This window comes from Miscanthus floridulus, chromosome 14, assembly GCF_019320115.1.
Source record: "Miscanthus floridulus cultivar M001 chromosome 14, ASM1932011v1, whole genome shotgun sequence".
NCBI classification, from domain to species: domain Eukaryota; kingdom Viridiplantae; phylum Streptophyta; class Magnoliopsida; order Poales; family Poaceae; genus Miscanthus; species Miscanthus floridulus.
In genome coordinates this window covers 25755002-25771676 of record NC_089593.1, presented here as the reverse complement: position 1 = coordinate 25771676, position 16675 = coordinate 25755002, and positions in this window count along the sequence as shown.

Below are 16675 nucleotides of genomic sequence, written 5' to 3'. Positions count from 1 at the left end.
TTTTTGGCATCCTAGAGAGACCAAGAAACTGGTGAAGAGCCAAGTGATCTTCTTTGGAGGACCACTCACACAAAACATGGCGCATGGTCAAATCCTGTATCAGCTTCAGTATATGTAAGTAAATGTTTCGTCAACCTTTTTTATAGCTGCTGGTAGTGTCAAGCAACTCTTTACAGGTTCTGTTATTTAATTTAGGAAAATGCAACCATGAAAATTGGTGAGATTGGATTAGAACCTGATAGACCAGCACTTACAACTGTTGAGGAGAACATGATTTTCCAGTCATGCTACAAAGAAACAACACAAATCAAATCATCCAAATTACATGGGCATGGATATTTGGCTATGTATCGAACTCACAGAGAACTTATGAAAGAGAACCTTGAAGTACATGCACGTGCTCAAGCTGCAGCTAGGGAGAAGAGCATTGCTTTAGAAGCGGAGGTTGACAAGCTCAAAGAACAGATTGCGCAAGAAGCTACAGAAAGGGAAAGGGAGAAAAAAGAAAATAGGAGGAGGATGCAAGAGGAGCTGGAAAATGCTAAGATAAACTTAAGAGAAGAAATGAAGCAAGAATTTCTTAATATGCTAGCGCAGCACAAAGAAGGAGCTATGATTATGGTATTAGAATAATTTTTTATCCTTTGTACTCTTGATAATCTTATGATTGTGATGCCTAATCTTTCACCCCCAATATTTGTATGTATAGAGTACCCTGCAAAACAATGCCAGTACACAAGTTGCACCAATCATAGAAGAGGAAGATGAGACCGGTGGACATGAAAATGAAAATGACGATGGGTTACAGGAGGTAATGACATTATTTCACTATGTTCCATGTACCTTGAACTGTAGCTAAAATAGATCAAACAACTTGATGTTTGTAGACTTAGCCTGGAAGCGTTGTCACCATACAAAAAGGCGCACCAGCACCTACTCGCTCCTCTAGAAGTACTGCACCTCCCAGCAGAGCTCTTTTCAACAAAAACATTGTAAATGTGACTGCATCGAAGACATATATCACTTCACAGCAGCTGATGAATAGGACAAGAAATAATCCCAAAAGAGGAAGGTAACAACCAGCTAATTGGAATCTAAATTCTTGCATGATTTAATGAAATTTTATCAAATGTGACCTTCCTTGTTGAACTAGGAAATGTAGAAAATACATTGAACATGCGTGCTGAAAACTACAGCTTGTGCAGATTTGATTGGGTGAGTTGTTCTGAGTAGTAATCTACCTTTTCTATGATACTTGATAATACAAAAGTTTTAGAGGGTTTAGAGATGTTTGTCATCGTGAAAGGTCATGATTTTAGACCTAGAGAATTAGAGTTATGAATTTTGAAAGTAGCCGGTCAGGTTTTGACCTTGGTCTGGACAGCAGTGGGTGTTTGTGTTTTTTGACCATGATAACTGCAGAATCTTATTTAACAAATAACTAGAAAGATGTAGAGAATTTCATGGGCTTTCCGTATTGTTAAAGAATATAATTTTTCGTTGTCTACAACTCAAGTTATGATTTTTCTAATCAACTAAACTGCTGCTGCCTTAAAAATTCAGAGAAGGCAGCTGCTACTGTAACATATGCAGTAGCTGCATCTGATCCGTTGAAAAGGCCACGATGGATAAGATCAAAGACATATTTTCTTCTCCATCCCTCCCCAAGGCATGCTGATAGACTCTGCTTCTTTTAGCAGAATTTATAAAGAGCAAAAGAGAATGCATACATCTTATAATGCAATCAAATGGAACACAGTTGCATGTGTCTGCTAGACTGCTACAAAAACTTGTATTACCCAATAGAACCATGCCTTCCGTATGCAGCCTGCAAAAAAATATAGATTATCATTTGTAAAGTCAATTGAACTTATATAGTCGACCTATACTTACAATGAAATTTTGTTAAAATTCCCAGCCATCTATGCTTCCAAGGAGTAAGGATTGCTGACATCTTGAACAACATTTAAACTCTGAAAAGAGAGGGATATATAGAGACCAAAATAAAGATTGAGAAAGTAGAGAACAAAATATCAAGTTATTGTGAAAACACATAATGCTATTTTCATGGAAAAACATAATTGTAATAAGCATACAGTAAGAATTTGAGTAAAACTAGAAATTGATTCATACGTTTGTGGTTCTGGAACAATGGAACATGACTTCCATCTTTTTCATGGAAAAAGGAATTGCAGCAACTAGACCGATAACATTTGCTCATTTGCAGAATTGCAGTAGAACTTCAACTATGCAAAAGCTTGGTTGATGGCTTTTGTATATGAAATTAGAAATTAGAACCATTTTATATCTTCGTCTCTTTACATTTGTGCAAAAATTAGTAAACTTAATATTGTTCTAATATCCCAATCATATTCTTTTGGCAATAGGTGGACAAGGTTTCAGTGGGAGGCTCATAATCAAGCGAGGACATAGCCGAGGAGATGACATGTTGGGATGCTAGGAATTTCTCAAGTGCTGCATAGATGTTAGGAAGTTTGTAAAAAATTATCAAATAATGAGTTAATTGTACACTCGTTTATGATTTTAGCTACTATTTCATGGGATTGGCAATATATTGAATGATTAATTATAATTAATATATGTGGGTGCAATTGCTTTTGATATGGTTTATTGATTTGCAATGATGATTTATTAAACCAAAATTAAATGTTACTAGCGTTGCAATAATAGCTATACCTACAAGCCGTAATGCATGGCAATATGCTGTATGGCAACATACTTATTTACGTTGCAAATAATACTATTGCCATGACATGACTATTGTTGCAATAACAATTAATCTTCCGCAACGAATAAAATTGCGTGGCAAATTCTACTATTGCAACGGCACCGAGGTCATGGCAATAATGAACGGTATATCGCAACGAATGAAATTGCGTGGAAAATGATACTGTTGCAACGGCAACGCGGCCGTGGCAATAATGAACGGTATCTCACAACGGATAAATTTGCGTGGCAAATGATACTATTGCCACGCCAAGACAAGCGTGGCAATAATGTATACTCTCTCGCAACGATTACATTTGCGTGGCAAATGATTTACTTGCCACGGCACAACGGTCGTGGCAACAACACCTTAAGCAACAAAATTATAGCGTGGCAACAAAAATCTATTGCCACGCTATCGCTCGTTGTATTTACCACCTCTCGCTATGAAGACAAACGTGGCAAGTGCTCGTATTGCCACGCCAATGAATGTTGCGATAACGTCCTATTGCAATGCTTGGCAACGTTGCAAGAAAAGCTAACTCTTGCAACGCCAAACTAGCAACGGTTGCAAGTTCTTATTGCAACGTGACTTTTTGCAACCATTGCCAACGAACGTGATTTCGTGGTATGAACTACCTTTTGCAACAAAATTGGGCCTATTGCAATGTTTTCTCGTCGTTGCGCAAGGGTTAGAAGTTTGTAGTTATGTCCCTTGCGTGTTTTGAGTATCTGAGCCACTGGAGACCCACACACCGACCTCCGACGAATAACCCTGATGCTTGTTGTGGTTCCAAACCCACGACACAAACCTCTTAATTGACAATATTTTACTTATTACTTCAATGTGGGAGCAAAAGGATATACCAAATTCAATGAAGTTTACTACATGTTTCCATCTGGATTCAACCGTTTTTTGTAATTGTATTTGGCAAAAAAGTGTACAGCTACATGTTTAGAGTTAAATGTTTAGGAAATAAATTTCTCATTAGGTGGTGATATCTTAGAACTGTCCATCAATAGTATAACTGAAATCATGTATCTTTATTGTTAACATGGTGTGGGATGACTGCCTTAGAGAATAGTACCACCCATGCATCCATTCGCACAATTCATGCTATGGCGTACAAGCTGCATGGCTCTCTACTGCTCCTGTCTACCATCAACAATTGTTGCTGCTACTTCTGCACGTGGCTGCTGCGGATTGCCATCCCATGCATGCCTGTTCGTGCCCGATGCTCACTCTATGCCCCCACCATCCTCAGCGTGGTGACATGGGCACCAGCCTCAGGCGAGCCTATTTATTTTATCTAAGTGTTGCTCCTGTTCATCCCTTTCTTCCTCCTTCATCACTTCATCCCTTCCTTCCATCCACATGACTAGGGGCATACGTCCCCCATCAAAATACAGATTTAGTGATAAGTCTAAAATTTTACCATATACACACCCTCTAATATTTTAGGTGAAAGTTCTACCCGTGGAAACATTGGTCCTCAGTGGTGACCTGTTTCTTCGGAGGTCTGCAAACTTTTGTCATAGGAATAATTGTGCGAAGGGAAAAACTTGCCTGGCAAATAGGATGGAATATTGAACTACTAGCAATTGTCTACTCGGTATGTCTTTCCCATAATACATAGTTTTATATCTTTCTGCAAATATTGTGAGGAATTATCATTTTCTATCGTGTGAAATGTCATTACTTTCCACATATTTGTTTAGATCTAGATGATCTTACCATGACACATCCTATTATCACGAACTTTTATTATTTTGTCGTGCAAAAATCCACACAACCCCAGCATGATAGTTCCATGCTTACATGAAAACTTGTAAGCAAAATATTGCCCATGATTGTTAAAGTGGCAAATTCAGCATTTGTTAATAAGCTAGCAGACTAATAGTTTGAATATGTGGAGCTTGCCTGTCGGGTCTTCGTATAGTTGAGAATTATTAAAGAATTCCTTTTATGACTTCAAATATTCAAATCATTTGCTTCATTGATCCTGTAACTTTTGAATTTAAAAGTTTACTTCATATTGAACTCCAGGTTGCACTTGACACAACAGGCAAATATTCGTTGAATTTGTATGCTGTGGCAAAGCAAGGCCCTATTTATGCTCCGATGTTAAGCACATTACCTACAGTCTTCACATAATTCTAGGAACACTGTTACTAGGAGAGACTGTCTCGGTGTTGGGAGGCAGGGGCGGACCCAGGGGGCGCTGGCAGGGGCCTTCCCCCCCCCCCCCCCCCCCCTAAAAAAACAGAACATATTTTTTTTCTCAATATTTACATTAAGAAATATATAATAAAAATTCTTACCATATATTTATTGGCTTTGTGACATTTTAATTAACTAGTTAATGATGCTATTTGTCCTTTGATTTCTTGCCCTGTTCCATATTAATCTCTTATAGCATCTTATGTAATTAAAAACTAGTCTTCCTATTATTTTTCTCCATCTCTTATGTTCCCACAATAACACTCTAATTAGCTAGTTACATATAGTTAGTGCTTTCTTGTTTACTCTCCTTCTGAATTAATCTCCATTAACGCTTATATTATTTGGGATTAGTCTTACTGTTATTACTGTGATTCTTTTTTCTAGCCCAAGAATTAGATTGATCGTCATATGAGCATTAGATAGCTTGGGCTAATTAATTTTGTTCCTTTTTCTCTAAAATATTTTGTGTTTTTCTAGTTTTTAGTTTTCTTTTGTATTATAACACAAAACATTTATTTGGTTGTTATGTGTGCTTTGACTGTGTGTGTATTTCGTCATGTGTCGGTGTTTCGTAAACCGGACTAGTAAATTTATACAATTATCGTGCTGCTCTAGGAAGACGATGGTAGCATCCAAAAGACACGAGGATTTATACTAGTTTAGGCGGAGCCCTACGTCCAATCTCAAAGATGATCAAGTGCGTGTTCCTCACTTGAATGCTCTAAAATTCTTACAATGGGAGGTGCAAGAATGGTGGAAGAGGTAGGAGAGCTAGAGCTAGGAGATGAACTGCCTGAAGGGAAGCTTCAGGAGTCCAGAGGTTGTGAAGAATGTGAGGATCCTTTGGAAGGATGCCCTGGCTGCCCTTATATAGAGTTCGAGGCCAGGGCACGTACAAAGAAGTAGGTTCTCCCGACCGAGGGGTCGTGAGCCTGAGGGAAAGGCCTAGCTAACTTGTCTTGCAAGCTACGCCGTCTTGCTGCCCACGTCCAGGCGTAGTTGTCATCATGGTCTTGTGGCCACATCACGGCATGGTGTGGCGTGGTGCTACTGTGCCACCCGTGGCGGCACTGTAGGCACGGTGGTGGTTCGCCAGCTGTCCTGTGCGACATGGGTTCCGTCGTGGCCTTCATCATTGCCTCTTGTTCTCCTAGGGGCGTCGTATAGGAGTTGGTAGCCGTCCCTAGGTCATCGATGGCCTGGTTTGCTTATGGAGTCGGCGGTCACGATCCCGAGCTCCGGGGTCATGGCTCCCACCGGCCCGAATGGCCTCTAAGTCAAGGCCTCCATCGTGGATCCCATCTCATAGTGGGTAGAATCGTACATATATCTTGCTGGACCGTATTTGGACTGCGAGTCGCCATACTAGCAGTCACCGCTGTTGACGGTAGTTAACAACCATTATAAACCGTCAATATAACATGCATAAAGGCATAAACATAATCACCAACAATGGTCTAGGGGTTTAAACTAACAAATTCCATGAGTTTTGGTGAATCTATATTTTATGCAAGGTTTATCTAGAAAACCGTCAAGGTGGACTGAGATGTCAGACTTAATCGTGCTTATCCACAGCAAAACAGACACCAGAAGGTTCCAGAAGACTTGAGAGGACTCCACACTGAACCGTCAAGGTAGAACGTTATATGTAGATATGAAGTTGATCTTAGACATGATTACTAGGTATAATTTCACTAATCAATGTATGCTTTGACTTATAATTAAGAATGACTTAGGAATTATTTCTCTAATATTATACTTAACCATGCTAATGCCATAGAAAGGAGTACTCTGAGTGATCAATGATTAGTTATTATGCATCATTCATATACATTTACCTCTTGACTTACCCCTTTTGTGAGTAGAATATTGGTTATGGTTTACTTCTCCATCAATAGTATAAGTTATCAATACATGTCCATGCCAGACCTTCCTTGTGGTAAAAATATAAATAACGATACCTGGAATACTCCTGGGTGAAGTGCTACAATGGTATATTATCTGTGCGCTTGCAGATTCCTTTCATTCATATATATCTATATATTCTTCCTAGTCACATAAAATAATAAAGAACTACTCTAATAGTAATACTAGGTAGTACCAACAAGCATCTCTAGCATCATCACTAGGGATGACAACCTAGTAAAGTAATGTTAATAGATGTAGACACATATTAGGTGGCTACTAAAACAAGTGACAAGTTAATAAATACCAAGAACCGCCAAGCAATGTTGTCTGTGCTGCATGGTGCAGGGATGACGTCTGATCGGACTAAAGTGATTGCTATCCCCTCGGTCCTTGTAGGGTCAATGCATCGTGTCCACTCTTGTCAAAGTAGGCGTGCTTGATTGGGCTTGACCTCTCTCCGTTCCTCCTAGGGGTCGGGATGGCGGAGAGGTCGTGAACCCTTGTGCGGCATGTGGCTAAGGCAGAAAGGAGGGGTCATGGCTGACCCTGTCCTTGGCGTCTAGCCTGGTTCGGTTGGCTTAGCTGGGCCTCGATTGTTTGGGCCTGCACTAGCTGGTGTGTTGTGGGTCACTCGGCTTGCTTACTAATCATTGCCTTGAGACACCTGGGGATCATAACCCCAGCAGTAGCCCCCGAGCGTTTTTGCGATCATGAAGTGATCATGAAAGCGCTAAGATGCGTGTGTGTTGAGTGCGGGTTCATAGTCATGGCTCATTTGAGCTTTGTCGCTCGACCCCTTGCGGGCTAGTGCGTTCAATGTGGTAGGTGGCTGCTATGTTCCTTCCCGTAAGGGCGCCCTGACGATGAGGTACGTGACTACTGAGCCCTACCATGTTAGTGTGCTGCGTATCGAGATTCATGACCCAGGCGAGGTTGAGTGTTCTCGTCGACACTGTACCAGACCTACCTTTGGGAGGGTCTCGATTTCCCCATCTGAATGGATCAAGATGCCCAAGAGAGGGGGTGAATTGGGCTAATTCTAAATTTCTTTGCAATAATTAAACCCTACGGTTAGCCCAACTTCACCCCTTATGCCTAGAAAGTGTTTCTAATATTCTACCACACAAAAAGTCTTGCAACCTAAGTTCCAATCCTACTCTAGCATGTCAATTCTATGAATGTAAAGACAAGAATTGAATTACTCAAAGTAAATGCTCAAAGTAAAGAGAGAAGGAGGAACGCGACGATGTTTTGCTGAGGTATCAGAGAGTCGCCACTCCCCACTAGTCCTCGTTGGAGCACCCGTGCAAGGGTGTAGCTCCCCCTTGATCCGCGCAAGGATCAAGTGCTCTCTACATGTTGATTCTTTGACACTCCATCGTAGTGAATCACCCACAATTGCTCACAACTTGAGTTGAGTCATCCACAAGCTCTGCCGGATGATCACCAAGCTCCCAATCACCACCAAGCCATCTAGGTGATGGCGATCACCAAGAGTAACAAGCACAAACTCTCTCTTGACCACGACAAGCCTAATGAGAAGGGTGGATGCACACTTTGCTACTCTTGCTTTCACTAATGAGGTCTCACTCTTGGATTCTCAAATCTCAATCACCTCACTAGGACCTTGCTCTTCTTGGCACTCTCAAGGATGTTTCTCAGCAGTTGGAATGAGCAAAAGTACCCCCTCACATGAATGGAGGAAGTATTTATACACCCGTGTTAAAAACGAACCGTTATGTGCCTCTACGGGGTGACCGAACGCTCTGGTCATGTTGACCAGATGCTCCGGTCAGTTCTCCCTGACTTCCAGTGTTTAAGTTGTGACCGGATGCTGGACAGCGTCTGGTCACGATTTTCCTCTCTGGAACCTTACTAGAGTCGACCGGACGCTGGCACCCAGCATCCGGTCACTCACCTCTCAGCGTTCGGTCGCGCCAGACGATTTCACCTCGATCAAATGAACTGACCGGACTCTGAGCCAGTGTTCGGTCACACTGGAACCAAGCATCTGATCAACATTTGACCCTCCATTCACTTCCAACTCGCAATCATATGTGAATGAAGTTTGCTCCAATTGATCTAAGGGCTTTTTAGGAGCTACATAGTGCTAGATTGGACAAGTGTGCACCACACCTAACCCACTAGACTCACCTAGGTCAAGCTACCCGTCCATACCCCCTTAATAGTATGGCCAAAGGAAAAACAAAGTCCTAAACTACTCTGAGTGTCTTCTCAACACCAAACGACACTTAAAACTAGTTCATCCTTAACCATGCCGTCCATCCTTTAAAAAACCAAAACAATTTCCATCGTAGGGGCATGACAACCATGATTGCCCAATCAATCTCCATTACCATGACCTAACTTAATTGCCTCTGTAGAACACACGTTAGTCATAGTAATTATGTATTGTCATTAATCACCAAAACCTAACTAGGGGCCTAGATGCTTTCAATCTCCCCCTTTTTGGTAATTGATGACAATACCACCTCGAGTATATGAAAGAGATGAGGTTTTTAACATGCTTGGTTCATATAAGCTTTTGACAATAAGAACAAAAGTGTTAGGCAAGCTTATATGACCCAAGCCAACATAATGTACTCAAAAGATATGAAATAAGTATGAGTACAAGTAATAAAGCTCATTTGCATCAGAGTAAAACATGGAAGCAAAGCAAATGAGCATAACACAAGTGATATGACTTATAAATAATTCAAAGTGGAGTGCACACATGTCAAATATCACGATCACGTAGATATCACTATCACATGAATATAGTTCGATGCATGAATGTAAACACATGAATGCATAATAATGTATCACACATAAAAAACCAAATATAATAGATAGACTCCCCATAAAAGAATCGCTCCCCCTAAGTCTAACATACTCTATCCCTCTCCCCCTTTGGCGTCAAACACCAAAATCTAAGGGTCGGTCGGTGGGGCTGTAGTGGATGAGTCGGGCGCTGAGGTACGAGGAGCGAGCCAAAACTGTATGCCATCATCATCTGATCCTAAGCTCTGAGCTGTCTGACCCTCTATAGCTAGAAGCAATGCTGAAGCTGTCTAGGTTAGATCAAGGACTGGTGCGGCCTAAGACTCTATAGGTATGACTATAGCAGGCGGCTCTGATGATGCAACTGAAGAAGGGAGCATCTCTATAGTCCCAGTAATAGGTGCAACTGTGGAAGGACCTAGGACATGTAGATATGGCGGAGTAGGTTGTCCTGTCAACTCACTGAAGGTAGCACCAAAGCTCCTAGAAACTGTAGTATCTAGAAATAGCAATGAGGAAGTCTGAGCTAGTGTGAAGCTCGTCTAAAAAGGTGTGAACTGCGGGGCTGACACTGGCAAGGCAAACCACTCAGACACCTGCTCTATAGGAGAAGGAAACTGTGCTGGTGGCTGTTCCTGACTCTAAAGCCCACTAGGTTGTAAAGCTAGAGTCATAGAAGTGGTGGCAGGCTGGCCAATCTGAGGTGAAGGCTATGGCAGTGGAGCCCCAATAGCTATCACAACATGCTGCATAAATCCAAGGAGCTGCTACTGCTGTATAGCCTGTTGTTGCTGCTATATAGCCTGCTGCTATTGCTGGAACTCATCCTGCCTAGTCTGGAACTATGCAAAAGTAGAAGCGGTCTCCTAAGTCTGGCTATCCTGATCCTGCCTCATCCACTCAAGGATAGCAAGTAGAGCGGGGTCTATCTATGGTGCAGGTGGAGCTAAACTGGAGCTACCGGCCTCATGGTCATATCATCATGGAGGCATCTGAGGGATAGCCTGGTAGTCATCATCTGAGCTGTCACTAGGATAGCTCTCGACCATCCTCTCCTGCTGAGCATCAAGCTACTCCTCCTCTGTAGCTGTTATACCCCTGATGGTCTCATCCTGCTGGGTTGCAGTCTCTAGCACCTCTAGACAATGGCACAATTGGCTGGGTGTCCTCACTGCACCGTGGTGGAGCATCTAAGTCATGTTGTATGCAGGGAACTCTGTAGTAGCACCACTGTACTCTGCTAGCATCTCTAGAGGCCTCACTGTCACTACCCTATGAATCAAGAATGTAATCTAGTGAGCATAGGGCAAATATCGGTGACCTCTGAACCCCTCTACAATAGTATCCTCCATCTCAGATAGTAAGAGATCCCAAATATCAAAGACAGTCTACTGCATCAAAGAGTTCAGTAGCCATAACTGTATGCGAGTCAGGCCCTTGTGATATCCCATCCTCAGAAGTAGGGTCCTCCTCATAATAGCATCAAGCACTCTAGCTGTAGGAGTGAGGTCTCGGGTGTCCTGCTCAGCCCCTCGCTGAAAGGCTCTGTGAAGCAATGGCAGACTAGATCTGTATGAGGTACAAGACCATCGTGAGGGTGTCTGGGAGGCTCTGTCTATCCATAGCACACCTCATGTAGCTAGATGGGCTGCTCCTAAAGCCTGAGTATCTCTCTAACCCTAAAGCTCATCAGCCTATAGTCTCTACCTCTGAAAAGCAAAATATATAAATCTGTGCTGCGGGTCAATCCAAAGTGTAGCATAGAACTCATGGACCCAAGATAGAACATATAAGCATGTCCATCTGAGTAAGTCTGTCAGCCCTGGTAAGTAGGATAGGTAAGGGCGAATATGCTCTCCAGCTGCTGCTACAATTGACTCAATGTTGCACACCCTCTGTGATTTGAAAATAGCCCCACTGTTAAGATATGCATGATAAAAATCCTCCTGCAGTGGTGTATAGAAGCCCTCTGATGCACGCTCATCCTGCCTCGGTGAAAACCACTCCTCGAACTGAACAAACCTAAGCTACTGCACCTGCTTGGCCGTGGTGGCCCTTAAATTTAGATGAGTCACTGGAGGCAGACCCCTTCACTATGTCTCTACCCTCGATGTCACCTGGGTACGAGTACGACTAGAGCGGCAAAGCTGTGGTGCTAGCTCTATCTCCTCTACCTGCTCTCCCTCCTGAGTCTACTCTGTTGGTTGTGGCTCCTATTGTGACTCCCCCTGAGGCTGACTCTCATCAATAGCTACACGCCATCCTCCAACCATGGCTGTCCTAGCTAGACCACCATGACGATGCACAACCTCCTGGACAATGGCCCTCTAAGTTGGAGAAAGTTGATCTACAATCTATACTCCACTCCTAGCACCTCCTACCTCTGCACGCTCTACGGCGGCTATAACTATGGTTGCTCTCACTGTATTAGCATCTGGATACCTGTGCTTCTTCGTTGCAAGCTTCTTCGTCGCCTTGCCTTTTGACTCAGAAGGCAGGCGAGGCGGGGGCCTCGGATCCTCATCACCGGGACCACCTCCGACATTCTTGACACGAGACATCTGATGGAGCTAAAAAGAACAACTGCACTAAGAAGAATCAACTACCAACTATCACTTCTGAGGCTTGGCCTCGATCCATACTCGCAAGCTTGGCCCCGAGTTGACTAACAACTGGCAATGAGACCTCAGAAACACCGACTCGCTGCATGTTTGAATAGATCAGATATATGAGTAATTTCAATATAAATCTAGAGATACGAAACCCTAAGAAAGCAAGCAATATATACGAAATAGGAAACGAGGGCTTGCTACTTGACGAATGGTGAATCGATGAGAAGAGAAATGAATTAGGGAACCACTAGATCCGCAATGCGAGGCTAGGGTTGGCACTGCGTGGTGAATCATCAGCTAGGGTTTAGGCAGGGCTCTGGTGGCGACGCTGGTGAAGTTGGCGGCACGGCGGCGCTAGAGTTGGGCATAGGCATGGCGGTGCTAGGGCACTACATAGGTGAGCAGTGGTGCAGGCACAGCGTGAGCAGGGCACAGCGGCTCAGGGTGTGGTGGTGCAGTGGCGTGAAGGCGCGGGAGTAGGGTGGCACAGCAAGCTATGGAGGCACGGGTGCGGCGACTCAATGACTTGGGCACAGGCGATGGCAATGTCGGTGCGGGGTATGGGATTAGGTCACGGCAGCGCTACGGTTATATGGGGTCTCTCGACGGAATAGATAAGGAAACAGAGAAGAATCCAGATCCTGTATGATTTCTACTGACCAGACGTTACGGTGGCAACGATCGGACGCTGCCACCCAGAGTCTGGTCGATTCCAGAGAGGTCCAAAACCCCTGGAATCATGACCAGACACGTCTAATCACCACTGACTAGACGTAGCCAGAGTCCGCTCCAACTTGTCTCCTTTGTCTTCGCTCGACCAGACGCAGGAACGCCTTCTGACCGAACGTTGAACAATAGAGTCCGGTCACTCCTTCGTAGCAAGGTTCACCTCCTATGAACTAACCGGACGCTAGACTTCAGAGTCCGGTGCAGCGTCCAATCACTCTTTTCTAGCAAATCTTCAAAGTTCCTTCGCGTTGCCTGTTCCCAATCAAGTCCCAACTTCAATAAGATCCAAATAAACTCCAATTGGGACTGATGTGAGTGACCTCTCTCAAACCCTCAAATTTTTCAAAATATTTTACCGTAGGCTATAATTATTTTTAAGAAAATAGTCAATAAAAGGGTGATTGAAGAGAAACAACAAAACAACATTCATGCATATGCAATGCAATACTTGAAAGTAAATCTAGTTGCTTGTCAAGTTTGATCCAAGGTTAAGCTTCTTCACTCGCTTTTCGACGGTTATCTTAACCATGTTAGACAAGCCCTATATGCATTACCAAAGATTAAACATGTTGTATATTACAATGCAATGCAAGGGACAACACAAGCTCATTTTCCAGTGAAGTTGCTAAAGTCAAGCACATTGAGCTTATTCCGCAATCGACAAAAAGTCGCCTCATCTAGCGGTTTAGTGAAGATACCCACCAATTGATCCTCGGTCCTTACACCTTCTAATGATATATCATTCTTTGCAACATGATCTCTAAGAAAGTGATGGAGGATATCTATGTGCTTGGTGCGAGAGTGTTGAACCGGATTATTTGTAAGTTTTACCGCACTTTCATTGTCGCACAAAAGAGGTACTTTTTCTAGAACTACACCATAGTCTAGCAAAGTTTGTTTCATATAAAATATTTGTGCACAACAAGCACCCATGGCAATGTATTCAGCTTCGGTGGTGGACAAAGCCACACTATTTTGTTTCTTGGAGGACCAAGACACAAGTGATCTACCAAGCAAATGGCGCCCTCTGGATGTGCTCTTTCTATCAACTTTGCAACCGGCATAATCCGAATCGGAATAGCCAACTAATTCAAATATAGCTCCTTTGGGATACCAAAGGCCAATGCTTGGTGTGTGCTTAAGGTACCTAAGGATTCTTTTAACAACAATCAAATGAGTTTCCTTAGGATTAGCTTGAAATCTAGCACACATACACACACTAAACATGATGTCGGGCCTAGATGCGATTAAATATAACAAGCTACCAATCATAGAGCGGTAGAGAGTTTGATCAACCATGTTACCTCCCTCATCTAGGTCGAGATGTTCATTAGTTGGCATTGGTGTCTTGATTGGCTTACATTCATCTATCTTGAATCTCTTGAGAAGATCATTTGTATATTTCTCTTGAGAGATAAAAATACCTTCTCTCATTTGCTTGACTTGAAAACTAAGAAAGAATGTTAGCTCTCCAATCATTGACATCTCGAACTCTTTCGACATCATTTCACCAAACTCTTTGCAAGAATCTTCATTTGATGATCCAAAGATGATATCATCAACATACACTTGACAAATGAAGATATGTCCATCAAGCTTCTTGGTGAATAGTGTGGTGTCGACCTTCCCAATGGTGAAGCCCTTCTTAATGAGGAAATCCTGAAGGCGCTCATACCAAGCTCTTGGGGCTTGCTTAAGCCCATATAGCACCTTGGACAACCTATAAACATGATTAGGATATCTAGGGTCTTCAAACCCAGGAGGTTGATCAACATAGACTAGTTCATTAATAAAGCCATTTAAAAATGCACTTTTCACATCCATTTGATATAGTTTCATTTTATGATGTGATGCATATGCAAGGAGGATACAGATGGCTTCTAGTCTTGTAACCAGTGCAAAGGTCTCTCCAAAATCCAAACCCTTAACTTGAGAGAACCCCTTTGCAACTAGTCTTGCCTTGTTCCTCACAACAACGCCTTGATCATCTTGCTTGTTGTGGAACACCCACTTTGTTCCAATGACCCTTGCACCTTGTGGTCGCTCTTCAAGAGTCCACACTTCATTTTGGGTGAAGTTGTTCAACTCTTCATGCATGGCATTTATCCAATACGGATCTTGAAGAGCTTCTTCTACCTTAGTAGGCTCAAAACAAGAGACAAAAGATTGAAGTTCAATAAACAAAGCAAGCTTTTGAGAGCGAGTCATTACTCCCTTTTATGGACTCCCTATGATGAGATCTTGTGGATGAGCTTGTAGTAGAGGTGAATTTCTTCTATCAACCACTTGAGGGGGAGGTTGTGGAGCATCAACATCATGTGCTTGTGTCACCATTTGCTCATGGGAGACATGAGTATCTTCATTTTCTACTCTCCCATCTTTTTCACCATCTTGTGGTACATTTGATGAAGAAGGTGGATTGATCACTTGTACATCATCTTCATCATCATTAGGCTTGACGTCTCCAACCAGAATATTCTTCATGGCCTCCCTCAATGGTTCATCACCTATATCATTAAGATTCTCATGTGCTCCTTGGGAGCCGTTAGATTCATCAAATTCCACATCATATGTTTCTTCAACCAAGCCGGTGGCATGATTAAATACTCTATATGCTTTGGACTTTGATGAGTAACCAACAAGAAAACCAATATCACAATGTCTTTGAAACTTCCCTAGGTGTTGCCGCTTCTTGTAGATGTAGCATTTGCAACCAAACACCCTAAAGAAGGAGACGTCCGGCTTCTTCCCATTGAGCAACTCATAAGGTGTCTTGCCAAGAAACTTTTGAAGGAATAGGCAGTTTGATGCATAGCAAGCGGTGTTGATAGCTTCTGCCCATAGAGCTTTGGGAGTGTTGTACTTATCAAGCATTGTTCTTGCAAGAGTGATCAATGTCCGGTTCTTTCTCTCAACTACACCATTTTGTTGAGGAGTATATGTTGTGGAGACCTCATGCTTGATCCCAAGTTCATCACAATAGACTTCTATGTTTGTGTTGTCAAATTCTTTGTCGTTGTCACTTCTAATCTTCTTGAGCTTCACTTCAAATTCATTTTGTGCTCTCTTGGCAAACTTCTTGAAGCATGATGCAACTTTGGATTTGTCATGAAGGAAGAACACCCATGTGTATCTTAAATAGCCATCAACAATCACAAGATAATAAAGATTTCCTCTCAAACTCTTATATGTTGTTGGTCCAAATAAGTCCATGTGAAGAAGTTCTAGCACTCTTGTGGTTGACATGAAAGCTTTTGTTGGACGAGTATTTTCAACTTGCTTGCCGGCTTGACATGCACTACAAAGCTTGTACTTCTCAAACTTCACATCCTTCAACCCTCTTACCAAATCATTCTTCATTAGCTTCTTAAGTGAGCTCATCCCAACATGAGCAAGTCTTCTATGCCATATCCACCCAAATGTTGTTTTGGTGAATAGGCAAGTCTTCAAGTTAGCATCTTTGGAGGTGAAATCCACTAGATATAGATTGTTGTATGTAAATCCTTTGAATATCACTTGATCATCATCCTTCTTAGAGACAATAACTTCCTTCTCGGTAAACAAGCATTGGAAGCCAAGATCACATAATTGTCCAACGGATAGCATGCTGAAACTCAATGAAGCAACATATAGCACATTTGAGATTGAATGATCATTTGATATTGCCACTTTGCCCAATCCTTTAACCTTGCCC